This window comes from Triticum aestivum, chromosome 6D (assembly GCF_018294505.1).
Source record: "Triticum aestivum cultivar Chinese Spring chromosome 6D, IWGSC CS RefSeq v2.1, whole genome shotgun sequence".
Classification (NCBI taxonomy): Eukaryota; Viridiplantae; Streptophyta; class Magnoliopsida; order Poales; family Poaceae; genus Triticum; species Triticum aestivum.
In genome coordinates this window covers 110770634-110787065 of record NC_057811.1, presented here as the reverse complement: position 1 = coordinate 110787065, position 16432 = coordinate 110770634, and the positions used below count along the sequence as shown (strand labels likewise).

The following is a 16432-nucleotide window of genomic DNA, read 5'->3' as shown; positions in this document are numbered from 1 at the left end:
GGAAACTTCAAGAGGCACTCTAGGCGCTAGGACAAAGCAGAGTGCCGTACTGTCAGGTGCGCTTCATCTTCAGTATAAACTTTTGGTACAGCGCATCGATGCAGCTGAAGAAAGCAAACCTCCAGATCTTGCAGAAAAACAGTGCTGCACACCATACCCAAAAACTGAAGACAGTTCCAGCAATCACTGAGTAGTAAAGCCATAATGTTTCAAGTTCATGGTGATGTTCCTTTGCCCCATCCGCTGGTGTCGTAGTATCTGAATTGTTTGTACATGGAATGCTCAATGGGGGACCACAAAGTCCGAGGTTATTGCTATAGATCGATGGGTCTCGAGTGTCTGGAGCTGACTTCCTGTAGGTATCTCGCCTGATAGACGGTTGTTCGAGAGGTTAAGAGAGCTCAGGAACATCAAGTCTGACATGGTAACGGAATAGGACCCGATAGTTTGGTTCCACGAGAGGTCAAGCGATTCTAATAACTTTAAGTTGCCAATGTTCTCCGGGATGCTACCAGATAGATAATTTCCGGAGAGATCAATACCAGTCACAAATGCACCTTTTCCTTAAAGGTGTACTCCCTTCTCTTCCAAAGTATATCTATGCTACCATCACCAGGAAATCGAAAGGGTCCCAACACTATGTAAGTTGTTGTAACCGGCTGCACCATGGATGCCTGACTCATCGATGGGAAGTTGATGAAATTTTCTGTTATGGAACCTACAAAAGTATTTTCAGAGAGATCAAGGAGTTGGAGATGGGAGAGTTTTAGTAGCTGACTGGGAATACTTCCATGGAACATGTTTGATCGCAGTCTTAGATTCCTCAGCAAAGGGTTGCTTTCCCCTATCCACGGAGGGAGTGCACCAGACATCTTATTGTTCCCAAGATCCAAAATAACAAGGCTTTTGAAGTTCTTCAACACTGCTGGAAAGCAACCTGTGAACTTGTTGTTGGACAAGTGCAACAAACTTAGCGACGAATTGCAGTTAGCTGAGGTTGGAACTACCCCAGCAAAAGCATTGCTCGACAAATCCAAGAATTGTAGATCTCTCAAATTCCACAAGCAACCAGGAAGCTCACCAAACAACTGATTGTTCGATAGATCCAAGATTCGCAGAAGTGTTAGTTGACAAAAGACATACAATGGTTTTCCCAGGAACCCGCTATTCTTGGCCACTTTGACAACTGGCAACTGCTTGCTGTCAAGATTAGGACCGATACCCGTAAACTTGTTGTCAGACAAGAAGAGAGCAACAAGGTTTACCAGCGAGGAGATGGTTGCAGGAATCTCACCCTCAAGATGGTTGAAGCTGGCACGAAGGAGTTTCAAAGATGATGCATTACCGATATTTGATGGCATAATTCCAGTGAGGTGGTTCTTCGACAAGTCCAATGCTTGCAAATTTGGCATGCTGCCAACCTCCACGGGATCGAGCCAGTAAAGTTGTTGCGGGAAAGGAGGAGACACAGTAGCTCCTTCCACTTGCTGATCTGAGAAGGGATGCTTCCAGCTAACAAGTTGTCGCTTACATCAAAATGCTTGAGCTTGGTCAGTTTGTAAACATCTCTTGCGGAATAGTACCACTGATACTGTTTCCCTCTATTATAAAAGTCTGCAACTTTCGTATCATGGCAAAAGATGGTGGCAAGCTTCCAAATAATCGATTCCCTGCCAGGACCATATCCCGGAGGCTAGTAAGGTTTCCCAGTTCAGGTGGAATAGTAGAAACCAAGCTAGCATATCCGAGGCCGAGCGTCTCCAGCAACTGAAGCTGACCGAGTGAGGCTGGAATTGACCCACCAAGTGGGTTAACGGATAGTGAAAGATATCGGAGTCCAGGTATCATCCCCAGCACCCTCTGGGATTCCTCCTGTGAGATTATTTCTCTTGAGTGTTAGTATCTCTAGCTTTTGGGAGCCTTGAGAGTGAGCAATGGTATGGAGCCAGAGAATAAATTAATGGACAGATTAGATACCTCAACCTTGGTACAATTCCGGCAGTGATCTGGTAACGGCCCTTGTGAAGGCGTTACCTTGATAAATCGAGGAACCTCATCCTCACATGGGTGCAGTGAGGATGATTGTGGGAAGGTACCACTGAGTTGTTATTAGCTAGAGATAACAGCTTTAAAGTGGACATAGGTGAGAAATTGGCATATTCTGGGTTGGTAGTTGTTATTTCCCAAATCTAATTTGATAATTATTGGTAGCTTGCTGAGATTGGTAGGGGATGACACCACAAGATTGTTGCTCGCTCAGTTCATAACGGTGAGGGTTAGAAACAAAGATATATTTGCTGGGATAAACCACCCAAGGTTATTTGCCCCAGGTCAGCACTGTTGAGGTTTTTGAAGCACATGGAGAGTAGAAGGCGTGTAGCGTACCATTGATCCCCGCACTACGAAGTTGGACCTCAGTACATGTCCGGCAGTGTCACAGGTGACACCGTACCAGAACATGTAGAGTTGGCAACCGACCCAGGAGGACAGCGAGTCGGCTCGGATCAAACTGGACTTCCATCGGCGTAGTGCCTCTGCTTCTGGTTGATTTCCGTGGCTGTGCATACTTAGCAGGAAAATTGAGATAATAGAAGAGTTTCTGCAGAGCCATTTCAGCGGCTTACAGCGTTTATGAGAAAATGGCAGGCTAAGGATGATCTATGTATTGGCTTTACACATGTAGCTAGAGTGCAGACAGATCAAATCATGTCAGTGTCATTGCGTATGAAGACTTGATTAAAGACTTCGGACTTGGGGTTTTGTTGGAGAATTATCAAATCATAAATTGTGTCATGGTCTGCGGCCACGCGCCCGTTGAAAAATAGCCAGCTTCTCACTGAAGTTTTTAGAAACTCACGAGTAAGGTGATTGGGTGTGGTTGCCTGCTAACACAAATCCAACCATCTGTCCAGATGCATCACTCAACTACAACGGCCAAATCAAATCAGCTTATCAGCCAGTCGATCTCTCTACGATCGAATGCAGACCAATTACGCAACCAATTCAGACCCATATTTCGTTAGCACTGCAGTCTTTACTGTGTCTAGGGATGACAAATGCACGCCATATCTGGGGATTTCAGTTTACAAGCAAATAATCTTGGAGATAACTAGTATTTCACAATGCAAAACTGTGACAAACGGATTGGGAATTTTGAAACCACACCCAATCAGACACACCGTATTCACAAAACTGTGATACTAGTATTTCACCAAAACCGTAGTTTCTGAGCACTGCCCACCACCGAATCAGACACTTTCCAGACTTCAGTAAAATGTTCCAAACATTTAGCAAAAGAGTATTTGGTAAGTATTAATTTGTTTCGAATCATGTAAAACCTGCTCCCAACCATCGTGGTGGAGATGGACCCCGGCAGCTTCCTGACGTTCGACCTTGGCTACTACCATACTGTGCTCAGCACAGGGCCCAGTTCCGGTCCGACGCTGCGCTGGTCACCCAATGCCGTGGCACGGGCCGACATCGCCGGCGTCATGTCAAGCCCGTCAGAGGTGTTCTTCGAGGTGTTCTCGCGGGTCCATGGCGAGGCTCGGGGCCGTGCAGGTCCAAGACCGGCTCTCAGGGGGAGATGGAGATCAGGAAGCACTGCGCCGTCGTCAACAGCTAGATCGAACATAGATGGGCATCGAGGGGTGACTTTCCCTGGAAAACTGTTGGTGGATGCTGTCATTTTGCTCTTTTCTTTGGTCATCTGTAACCAGTGTTGTTCGGATCATATTTTTGTTATAGAACAACCGAGTCTTCAGGTTAATTGTGAACAGAGAAGATATGACATGTGTATGCACTACTTAAAAGATTGAAGTTGTATTCATAGGTACCAGCAAGCTCCGAAAAATATACACGCGACGACGACGAAACATGACTTGCAACTCACAAAAATTCGGAGAATTACAACCTACTACAAGTCTCTAGAAAACTGCCTCATGAGAAGCTCAGAACAATATAAGCCACTGCTGCTCATAGAGGAAACAGATCATTACAACTTATAAGAAACTAAGACAAGGATCATGGACGATACAATATATGTCCACTGCAGATACTGCAAGTCTGAGGAAACTTCAAGAGGCACTCTAGCGCTAGGACAAAGCAGAGTGCCGTACTGTCAGGTGCGCTTCATCTTCAGTATAAACTTTGGTACAGCGCATCGATGCAGCTGAAGAAAGCAAACCTCCAGATCTTGCAGAAAAACAGTGCTGCACACCATACCAAAAACTGAAGACAGTTCCCAGCAATCACTGAGTAGTAAAGCCATAATGTTTCAAGTTCATGGTGATGTTCCTTTGCCCCATCCGCTGGTGTCGTAGTATCTGAATTGTTTGTACATGGAATGCTCAATGGGGGACCACAAAGTCCGAGGTTATTGCTATAGATCGATGGGTCCTCGAGTGTCTGGAGCTGACTTCCTGTAGGTATCTCGCCTGATAGACGGTTGTTCGAGAGGTTAAGAGAGCTCAGGAACATCAAGTCTGACATGGTAACGGGAATAGGACCCGATAGTTTGTTCCACGAGAGGTCAAGCGATTCTAATAACTTTAAGTTGCCAATGTTCTCCGGGATGCTACCAGATAGATAATTTCCGGAGAGATCAATACCAGTCACAAATGCACCTTTTTCCTTAAAGGTGTACTCCCTTCTCTTCCAAAGTATATCTATGCTACCATCACCAGGAAATCGAAAGGGTCCCAACACTATGTAAGTTGTTGTAACCGGCCTGCACCATGGATGCCTGACTCATCGATGGGAAGTTGATGAAATTTTCTGTTATGGAAACCTACAAAAGTATTTTCAGAGAGATCAAGGAGTTGGAGATGAGAGAGTTTTAGTAGCTAACTGGGAATACTTCCATGGAACATGTTTGATCGCAGTCTTAGAATCCTCAGCAAAGGATTGCTTTCCCCTATCCACTGAGGGAGTGCACCAGACATCTTATTGTTCCCAAGATCCAAAATAACAAGGCTTTTGAAGTTCTTCAACACTGCTGGAAAGCAACCTGTGAACTTGTTGTTGGACAAGTGCAACAAACTTAGCGACGAATTGTAGTTAGCTGAGGTTGGAACTACCCCAGCAAAAGCATTGCTCGACAAATCCAAGAATTGTTGATCTCTCAAATTCCACAAGCAACCAGGAAGCTCACCAAACAACTGATTGTTCGATAGATCCAAGATTCGCAGAAGTGTTAGTTGACAAAAGGCATACAATGGTTTTCCCAAGAACCCGCTATTCTTGGCCACTTTGACAACTGGCAACTGCTTGCTGTCAAGATTAGGACCGATACCCGTAAACTTGTTGTCAGACAAGAAGAGAGCAACAAGGTTTACCAGCGAGGAGATGGTTGCAGGAATCTCACCCTCAAGATGGTTGAAGCTGGCACGAAGGAGTTTCAAAGATGATGCATTACCGATATTTGGTGGCATAATTCCAGTGAGGTGATTCGAGGACAAGAACAATACTTGCAAATTTGGCATGCTTCCCACCTCCACTGGGATCGAGCCAGTAAATTTGTTGCCAGAGAGGATGAGACCCGTTAGCTCCTTCCACTTGCTGACCTGCGAAGGTATGCTTCCACCTAACAAGTTGCCATTTACATCAAAATACTTAACCTTGGTACAGTTTGTAAACATCTCTTGCGGAATGGTACCACTGATACTGTTTTCCTCTATTATAAAAGACCGCAACTTGTGCATCATGGCAAAAGATGGTGGCAAGCTTCCAAATAACCGATTCCCTGCCAGGACCATATACCGCAGGCTAGTAAGGTTCCCCAGCTCGGGCGGAAGAGTAGAAACCAAGCTAGCATTTGCGATGTTGAGCTTCTCTAACAACTGAAGCTGCCCAAGTGAGGCTGGGATCGACCCACCAAGTGGGTTATTGTGTAGTGAAAGAGTTCGCAGTCCAGGTATCATCCCCAGCACCTCTGGGATACCTCCTGCAAGGTTATTTCTCTCGAGACATCGTATCTCTAGCTTTTGGAGCTTTGAGAGGGAGCAAGGTATGGAGCCAGAGAATGCATTAGCGGACAGATTTAGATACCTCAACCTTGGGACCATCTCCGGCAGTGAATCCGGTAACAGACCTGAGAAGGCATTACCTGATAAATCAAGGGATCTCATCCTCGCATTGGTGCAGTTGAGAGTAAATTGCATAAAACCACCACCTTGAAGGCTCGGTTTGCGAAAAACACTAGGATACAGTTTCTCTGCAGAAAACATCACATCTTGCGTAATGGTTTTGCAAAAACCACTGATCGGCGGATCTGACCATGTTAAGTGAGTTTATGACAGGTAGGGCCCGCCAGTCAGGCTGACGTGGCACCGCTTAACATCTCACATGTAACGGCGACGTTTGGTACTATTATATCATCATGTGTGGCCTTATGGGGTCCACATGTCATTGGAAGAGAAAAAGGGTTCATCTTATCTTCACTACACCGCCGCCCGTCCCGAGCCGTGGCAGAGCCGCGCCGTCGTCCGTCCCGACCACAGCCACCGGCCGGCCCGACCTCGACCGCCGCCCGTCCCGACCCCGGCTGAGGCAGAGGCCCGTCATCGCCGTTGCCGCACCAAGGGCGAGGCAGGGGACGCCGCCTGTCCCGCCCCTGCGCCCGGCCGAGGAGCGGCCTGCCGTCATGCGCCGGTGGGTCTCGATCTTCTCGGAGCTGGCGCTGCCCCCCACCCCACCCGCGCGCGCGCACGTGGACCAGCCGCAACTCACCAACCGGCCGCCGCGCACCTTCTCGCCTGGAACCACCTCGCCGCCGCCAAGTTCGTCCAGATCCAGTCGGATAGAGGCATCCCCGCTCGTCGCATACCCGAAGCCCGGACTCCGCCCCTGCCCATAGCTGGCGAAGGTGCGGCTCGCAAGCGAGCGTCCGCTGGAAGGAGCTCACCTGCGTCTCCAGCGCCGGGTGGAGCCGCACCTTGAACTCCGGCGAGCAGCCAAGGTGCATGGCCGCTGTAGCGGCACGCGGAAGATGCCCTCGTCCCCGCTCGCGCCGACGAACTCCGGCAGCGCACCCCTGCCACCCGCGCCCCTGTACTTCGACGTCGTCACGGCCTGCTCCAGCGTCACTGGAGACCGCCTCCATGAACCTCCCGCGCCCCACAACACCTGCACGCCACCTGCTCGACAAAATGACGCAAAGAGCAAGTGGTTTGAGAGAGAGAGGGAGGAGTGTTTCGCTGACAAGCGGGTCCCGCGTCCAGCAAAACGTTTTGATGTAACGGTGTGAGAAATTGATGCCACGTCAGCCTGACTGGCGGGCCCTACCTGTCATAAACTCACTTAACATGGTCAGATCCGCCGATCAGTGGTTTTTGCAAAACCATTACGCAAGATGTGATGTTTTCTGCAGAGAAACTGTATCCTAGTGTTTTTCGCAAACCGAGCCTTCAAAGTGGTGGTTTTATGCAATTTACTCGTGCAGTTGAGGATGAATTGTGGGAAGGTACCATTGAGATCATTATTAGCTAGAGATAACAGCTTCAAAGCGGACATAGGTGAGAAATTGGCATATTCTGGGATGGTCAGGTGGTTATTTCCCAAATCTAACTTAACAATCGTTTGTACTTTGCTGAGTTGGTAGGGGATGGCACCAACAAGATTGTTGCTGCTCAAGTTCAGAACAGTGAGAGTGCGAAACAGAGAGATATTTGCTGGGACAACACCACCAAGGTTATTTGTCCCAAGGTCAAGTACAGTGAGGTTTTGAAGCACTAGAGAGTAGAAGGCGTGTAGCGTACCATGGATGCCCGCGATGGGAAGGCGGAGCTCGGTAACATGCCCTGAAGCATCACAAGTGACCCCAAACCAAGAACATGTTGGATAGGATATCGACCAGGAGGACAGCGAGTTGGCGCGGATCAAACTGGACTTCCATCGGAGTAGTGCCTCTGCTTCCGGGTTGATCTCCTTGGCTGTGCATACTAGAGACTCCAGACTTGGAATCGTGTTGGAGAAATATCAAATCATAAATTGTGTAGTGTTCTGCGGCCACACACCCTCACTGTTGAAGATACTGGTCGTGAGCAAGGTGATGACTGATGACTGACTGTGTATGCGGGTGTGGTTGCCCGCTAACACAGAGCCAACCAGCTGTCCAGATGCATCAGCCAGTCGATCTCCATGATTGAATGCGGCTGTGTCTGAATCATCCGGTTACGCAAACAATTCAGACCAATATTTCGTTAGCACGGCAAATCTACAGTTGCACAAACGCACGCCATATTTGGGGATTTTCTCGATCAAACGTATTTGGGGATTTCAAATTGCAAATGTATTTTCGAGATAAAAGGATCGGGAAGTTTGAAAGTTGAAACCAGCGTGGAGGAGGTCGGCGGCTGCGAGCGAGCAAGGGCAACGTGAGTCGCATCTTCTCCCCGCCCGTGGGGTATCTCTGGTTAAGGAGATGGCCAGCCACGAAGAAGCAATGCGCCCTCTCGTAGCTCTGACACGGGAGAAGGCCGCGCGGCGTCCGTGGAAACGAAGGGGGAAACCGGCGGCGCCGGTGGCGTCACCGGAGGACACGACGGCGCGGCCGAGGAGAACTGTAGAAACTGGCGAAGGGGAAAACGAGGACCAAGCCACGATTCACGAACCTGCGGGCCCACTCCAAGGAGCACCCAGCAACTGAGTGAATATCCCGTGAATACCAAAGATACAATGAAAAAACATGTTAAATGCATTTGAAAGTTTAAAAAATTATCAAAAAAAAAACATAGCGATGGCGCATATTAGCAAATTTAGCCGTGACGCGACTAGTCATGAGGAGGCATTACCACACCACTTGGCATGAGTAGTAAGCTATCAAAAACAATGAACAAAAAAGGAGCCATTACCACTACATATAGGTAGAAATGGCACCACTGAAGGTGGTGGCGAGGCCCTTGTTGCTCCCTCTTGGAGGACGCCGGAAATCGAGGTGGCGGCCCTGGGTGGAGATGGCACCGCCAGGCTTGACCTGCTCGCAGCAGCGACGAGCAACACTGGCGCGGTGGCAAAGGATAATGACATGGGCGAAGGTGGTTGGAGGTATAGTGGTGTTGCGACAATATGGTATTGGTGCACGCGGGCAGTGAAACCGACGGTTGAATAACCCTACATCCATGGGTTGTTTGGATGGAGGCCTATCAAGCAGCTCCTTTGCCAGGCATAGATCTCAGCCTCAGGCCACCAAAATCGGACTTGACTCAAGCTGGTTTTGTGGAAGCGAACCAAACAGCCCTTCTTCTCTCTCTCTCTCATCAACATAGATGAAGGTGGTGTGAAAGTGTTTGCAAGCTTTTATTGTTTTTCCCCACAATAAGGGTGGGATTTGGGATCTCATATCATCAAAATCTAGCTAGGGAGTCGTCAAACCGCTAGAATGGTTACCTTCAGGAATGACTTTCATTATAAAGATGTGCATGCTCCAGAGAAAAAACCCATGATCTCACCCCTCCGACTTTATCAGGCAATGTCGACATGCATGTGTTGTACCTATGTTGAAGATGTTGCCTCAAAACTCGGCTTCGGAGATGAGGATCTCATTTGGAACCTTTGGTTGGATCAGTCAATATCGATGTACGTGTGATCACTTCCCAAAGCTTAGTGAAGTAGTACTTTGTTCGTCGTTCCATCACATGTCATGTTCGTGATGGATTTATGAGGATATTGTCGTCGGATCTTTTGTGGATGGTCACATGTTTCTTATTGTTTACTTTTGTAGCTTGCCTTTATGACGATATCTAAGAAAAAACATGGTGACATTTAAAAAGACATGGTGACGTTGAGCATGCATCATCATTGTAACTAGACTTCATTCCCCACTACCGAATGTTGCATCTGACGGATGTAGAACCTCGACTCACCAACGACTTGTGCTGCCACATGAGTTTAGTGAGCTCGTGCCCAAGGATATGTCGCAGATCCGCTACATGTGATGCCGCAGCGGCACACACAGTTGCTGGCACAAAGCTCTCCGCCACCCCTTCCGCCTTATAGGTCAAATATGAGAGGCCTTTAGCTAGGATTTTTGGGTAGCAGAAGTACGTATGTGCTTCCATTAGCCTCCCATGAATCAAAATCCTCATCTTCAGATCGTTCACCCCATTCCTTTGACCCGATGACTGGCATTATACCAGTACCTGGAAACCCTCATTGCGGCCCCTTTGTACGGTGTGTGCAAGAAAGGGATTAACAATTTACTAAACCGTACCCTACCCGTGGCAGGGACAAGTGGTAACACAATTCAAATATGGGGGTTACCGGAATAAGACTCGATCTACGGTCGACTCAGGAGGTTTAAGTTTCCTATCATTGGGTTAGCACAATATATATCCTTGGTGGTACCGAACAGGGTCACCACCTGACACGTCCCAACATGCCCTCATTGATCATTCTCGTCACAATGAGATTCATGTCTCACAGTCACTTTCACTAGTGACAGATCCTTTCCTGTAGGTTAGTCAAAACAGGCATAGGAATATGTGGCACAAATGTTTCATGTTTAGGTGAAAACCACATATGCATGATCATCTATATGCAATTTCATATGAGGTAACATAACATGTTTCAGATATTCTAGCAAGCAATCAACCAAGCAATCATCATATGAAGTGTTCAAAAATGCTTGCCTTGGGTATGACTAGCAAATATGCCCGGGCGTTGCAACGGGAGAAAAACTATCAGATTATGCAGGTGTGGCATATATTAAAAAGAGTTTGAATCAAATACCAGGATGAGATAAGGATTCTAAAATTTCATATTCACAAACTATGTCTGAGTGATGCCATGATGAGATAAGTGACTATTTAAAAGTGATTTCGAAAACTAAAAATGTGATGGTCTCATCACAATTTGATTTCCTAAGGCGCCACAACAAATATTTTCTGGCTGAGCAAACTGCGTTGATGGATCCTGCCTGAGCTAGACTGATGAATGATGTGTCTCGCCTTGACCTAGTAGCGGTGTTTACCATGACCAGTATTGTGGTACCAGAATAAACATAACTGTGTATCAACACAAATAGATATTTTGTCATTTTCATATAGCTTACAACAACTAACTCATACGAAGTTGTGTTTTTTTTGGGGGGGGGGGGGGGGGGGTCTCAGCGTTGTACGAAACACGAAAACCTTTTTTTACCCAACGCCAGGGACTTAATAAAATCATAAAACAACCTCTACATATCCCCTAATAAAACCTCTATGTAACTAGCGATTCATTTTGTTCATTATTTACAGATCTATTTTCAAATTTCTAAAATTTCATGTACATTCAAATTCCTAAATATGTTTTGAATATTGGACTTTTAAAAAAATCATGAATATTTTTATTTCATGAACATTTATTTTAAATCATGAATTGCTTTATAATATGCGGACAATTTTTTGAAATCATGAACATTTTATGATTTTCCAAATGTTTTTTGAATTCATAAATAGTTTATCATTTTTAATATATTTTTAAAACTTGCAACCTTTTGAAATTTGGTTCTTTTGTAAATCCCAAATTTATTTAAAGAAGGAAAAACAAAAACAGAAATGAAAAAGTAAAAAAGCAAAATAGAAAACAGGGGGCGCCATGACCTGCACATGGGCCGGCACATCACCGCGTGCGGGAGAAGGATGAACGCTTCACGCTTGCAATAACAGAGTAAAAAGGGGTTGGAACCAGGGATCAAACCCTAGCCTCCCGTGAGGTAGACTGATGTCTTAGCCATTGGGCTGCCTGCATGCTCATGTTACGTAAGTGTACGCATATATAAGAACAGAACTCAGTGACGATTTCGAAATAAAAAATGAATCTTTTTCTTCACTTATGGATGTCATAGTGGGTAATTTATGACAATTTCGAGGGCAATTTCCGTGACGGACGACCAAAAGCATTAGCTGCTTTATTATTAGGTAAAGAGGCAAGGTAGGGTATACTCCATAACTTTGAAAAAAAAATCATCTTCCCTCCATTTTTCCTATTTTCAAAATAATGCAATTGCCAAATAATTTGAAAACAGTACAAAAAGTTGTTTGGGAAATTTTGAAATAAATACTAAAATAAACTAGATGGAAAATAAAGAATAACAGAAAAAGAATCAATTCATTTGGAGTTGTGGTTTAAAAGTTGGAGGTAGTCAAAGTTAGGCCAAAATCTGATTTTAATTAAAGTTTATAAAATAAAATGGTTTGAAGGAAATACGCTAACCAGAAGTGAACACGTACTTTGTGGAATACGCTTCCACTTAAGTCAGTGTGTGGCGACATGGGGGTCACTGACAGCGGGGCCCATGGGCCCACTGGTCAGGTTTGACCAGTCGCCGCGTCCTCCTCTCCCGCGGCAGAACAGAGGAGCCTCGCTAGTGTAGATCTGCCAGCGAACGGCTGCACCTCTCGATGAGCTTGGCACATGGGGAAGATCAGGTCGAGGCAACCCCATGGGTACTCACGAGGATCGCTGGAGTGGACGGAGTCGCCGACGGCGAGGTTGGCCGAAGGGCTCCGACGGAGGTGAATTGGGGCTTCTCTCCGACAAGCTTGCTCTAGAGAAGTTGATGGTTGAAAAGGGTTCGATGAAACACTAGGAGTCTAATGGCGTAGGAATTGGGGGGAGGGAGGTTCTGGAGACGCCGAAATCAGCAGAGAAATAGTGGCGAGCATGGTGGCCGGAGGTGAAGAAGATGAGCATCACAACTCGAATTCTCCCGAAAGGGGGATACTAGGAGGTTGAGGAGGAGTTGGGTGAGCTTGTATGAGCTCGGGGTGGGTTTATATAGGCAGGGGAAGGTCGGCTCGTCGCGGCCTTATCCAACCGATGCGTCGGTGGTAATTCATCGCGAATAGTGGTCGGTGGAGAGGTTGGTGGGTGGTCGGCGTGGCCGTTCCGCGGTCAGTGAGCCGCAGGCAATCAAGGCGAGAGGGCCCCGACAGACACGTGGCAGGGTGTGGTTCAATGGGAGGCGCTCTTGGTCGGCGTGGATGGCGGTGGTCGGTGTGGTAGGTGAGGACGGTGACGGCTTGCAGTGATGGAGGAGCTCGGTGGCTGGTTCGGAGACGAGCCACGCGTCTTGGACGGTGGCGTTTTGGATGGCGGCGGACGGTGTGTGATGCACCGACTTAATCGTGCGCTAATCATACATGTAAATGTGCACGATCAATATCAGAGACTCACGGGAAGATATCACAACATAACCCTAGACACAATTTAAAGTCATACATACTTTATATTACAAGCCAGGGGCCTCGAGGGCTCGAATTCATAAGCTCGAATACAACGAGTTAGTGGAAGCAACAATATATGAGTACAGACATAAGGTAAACAAGTCCGTCTTAAGAAGGCTAGCACAAACAACAACAACTGTATCGAAAAGGCAAGGCCTTGATTGCTTGTAATCTGCGTTGGTAATTTCCCGAAGAGGAGGGGATGATGCAGCACAACAGAGGTAAGTATTTCCCTCAGTTATGAAACCAAGGTTATCAATCTAGCAGGAGAACCAAGCAACACTATGTAAACAACACATGCACATAAACAACAAATACTTGCAACCCAGCGCGTAAAGGGGGCTGTCAATTCCTCAACGGTATTCAGATAGATTAAATTGTATGAGATTTGATAAATATATCTAACTAAAACACAAAATATAATAAATAAAAGAAAATTGCAGCAAGGTATGTTTGGTTTTAATATGATAGGAAATAGACCCCGGGGCTGTAGTTTTCATTAGAGGCTTCTCACGAGAAAATAGCATACGGTGGGTAAACAAATTACTGTTGAGCAATCGATAGAAAAGCAAATAATTATGAAGATATCCAAGGCAATGATCATATATATAGGCATCACGTCCAAGATTAGTAGACCGAAACGATTCTACATTTACTACTATTACTCCACACATCGATCACTATCCAGCATGCATCTAGTGTATTAAGTTCATGGAAAACAGAGTAATGCATTAGGCGAGATGACATGATGTAGACAACATAAAATCATGTATGAATAAACCCCATCTTGTTACCCTTAATAGCAACGATACATGCGTGTCATGTCTCTTTCTGTCACTGAGATTGAGCACTGAGGGAGTCTCGGACTAAGGGGTCCTCGGGCTGCCGACCTATCTGTAATGCCCACGATGTGGCTATATCTCCCACGTGTCGAGGCACGACTTAGAGGCATAACCGCATAGTGGTTTTGTCGCAAGAAGGGTCATCTTCACACAATCCCATGTAATGAACAAGAATGGGATAAAGAGTTGGCTTACAATCGCCACTTCACACAATACATAAATATAATCCATACATCATCCAAAATACAGACATATAGACCGACTACGGTCAAGATCCAGATGAAAATAAGACAACCCCAAATGCTAGATCCCCGATCGTCCCAACTGGGCTCCACTACTGATCATCAGGAAAAGACACATAGTAACGACCACGTTCCTCATCGAACTCCCACTTGAGATCGATCCCATCATCTGCACTGGCATCGTCGGCACCTGCAACTGTTTTGGTAGAATCTGTGAGTCGCGGGGACTCAACAATCTCACACCCGCGAGATCAAGACTATTTAAGCTTATAGGAAAGGAAGGTGAAATGAGGTGGAGCTGCAGCGGCAATAAGCATATATGGTGGCTAACATACGCAAAAGAGAGCGAGAAGAGAAGCAACGGAACGGTCGTCATCTAGCAATGACCAAGAAGTGATCCTGAACTCCTACTTACGTCATTCATGAACTCAAACCGTGTTCACTTCCCGGACTCCGCCGAGAAGAGACCATCACGGCTACACACGCAGTTGATGTATTTTAATTGGGTCAAGTGACAAGTTCTCTACAACCGGACATTAACAAATTCCCATCTGCCTCATAACCGCGGGCACGGCTTTCGAAAGATAATACCCTGCAGGGGTGTCCCCAACTTAGCCCATCATAAGCTCTCACGGTCAACGAAGGATAAACCTTCTCCCGGAAAGACCCGATCAGTCTCGGAATCCCGGTTTACAAGACATTTCGACAATGGTAAAACAAGACCAGCAAAGCCCCCGAATGTGCCGACAAATCCCGATAGGAGCTGCACATATCTCGTTCTCAGGGCACAACGGATGAGCCAGACGTCGGGTTGGCATAGACCCTGGTTGCCCAGGGGGCGCCGGACATCGCTCGGTTTGGGCCAGCACTCGAAGGAGCACTGGTCCGGGGGGTTAAAATAAAGATGACCCTCGGGCTCGCGAAAACCCGGGGGAAAAGGCTTAGGTGGCAAATGGTAAAACCAAGGTTGGGCCTTGCTGGAGGAGTTTTATTCAAGGCGAACTGTCAAGGGGGTCCCATAAATCACCCAACCGCGTAAGGAACGCAAACTCAAGGAACATAAACCCGGTATAACAGAAACTAGGGCGGCAAGAGTGGAACAAAACACCAGGCATAAGGCCGAGCCTTCCACCCTTTACCAAAATATATAGATGCATTAATTAAATAAGAGATATTGTGATATCCCAACATATCCATGTTCCGACATGGAACAAACTTCAACTTCACCTGCAACTAGCAACGCTATAAGAAGGGCTGAGCAAAAGCGGTAACTTAGCCAAACAACGGTTTGCTAGGAAAGGATGGTTAGAGGCTGACATGGCAATATGGGAGGCATGATATAGCAAGTGATAGGTAGCGCAGCATGGCAATAGAGCGAACAACTAGCAAAGCAAAGATAGAAGTGATTTCGAGGGGTGGTCATCTTGCCTGCAAGGTTCTCAGAGTTGTCGAAAGCTTGATCCTCGTAAGCGTACTCAACAGGTTCCTCGTTCACGAACTCGTCTCCCGGCTCTACCCAAGACAAGAACACAAGCAACGGAACCACAATCAATCACGAGAAATGCACAAGCAACATGATGCAAAACATGTATGATATGCGAGATATGATATGCGATGCATATGCGTGCTCCGGAAGGAAAATGATGAACATGGCAGTAACTTGGCAAACCAAGCATGCCACTGGAAAGATGAGATGATTTCGGTCGAAATCGATATAAAGATCACCGGAAACGGATGCACGGTTTGCAAATGGCAAGCAAAACAAGAATGACACGAATCTGCTCTTAACAGCATGATAGCACTTAAAAAGCAACAAGCAACCATGCTACAGCTCTCCAACATAGCAACAAAGCATATGACAGTAATCTACAGGAGATGCTTGACAAAAGATGAACACTGAGCTACGGCTAGTTCACAACATAACAAGCTCAAACAAGCATGGCAAAAGTGCAAAAGATAACAGGTTCCAGACTTGGTGAAATTACTGGACATGCAGAAAACAGCATCAGGTAGCAATGTTCAGAGCACGAAATCCACATGCTACAGGAAACTTAACATAGCAAAACAAGGCATGGAAGTATTCTACTAAATGCATATGACAAAAGTCCCTTACTGACCATAAGCCAAAAAGGATCAGAAG

The 16432-nt window shown here is 46.5% G+C and overlaps 2 pseudogenes; one reads left to right on the top strand and one right to left on the bottom strand.

Moving 5' to 3' along the window:
• Positions 1 to 52: 52 nt before the first annotated feature.
• Positions 53 to 9027, bottom strand: LOC123141271 (uncharacterized; annotated as a pseudogene).
• On the top strand, positions 3363 to 3625 carry LOC123141272 (peroxidase 39-like; annotated as a pseudogene).
• Positions 9028 to 16432: the final 7405 nt, after the last annotated feature.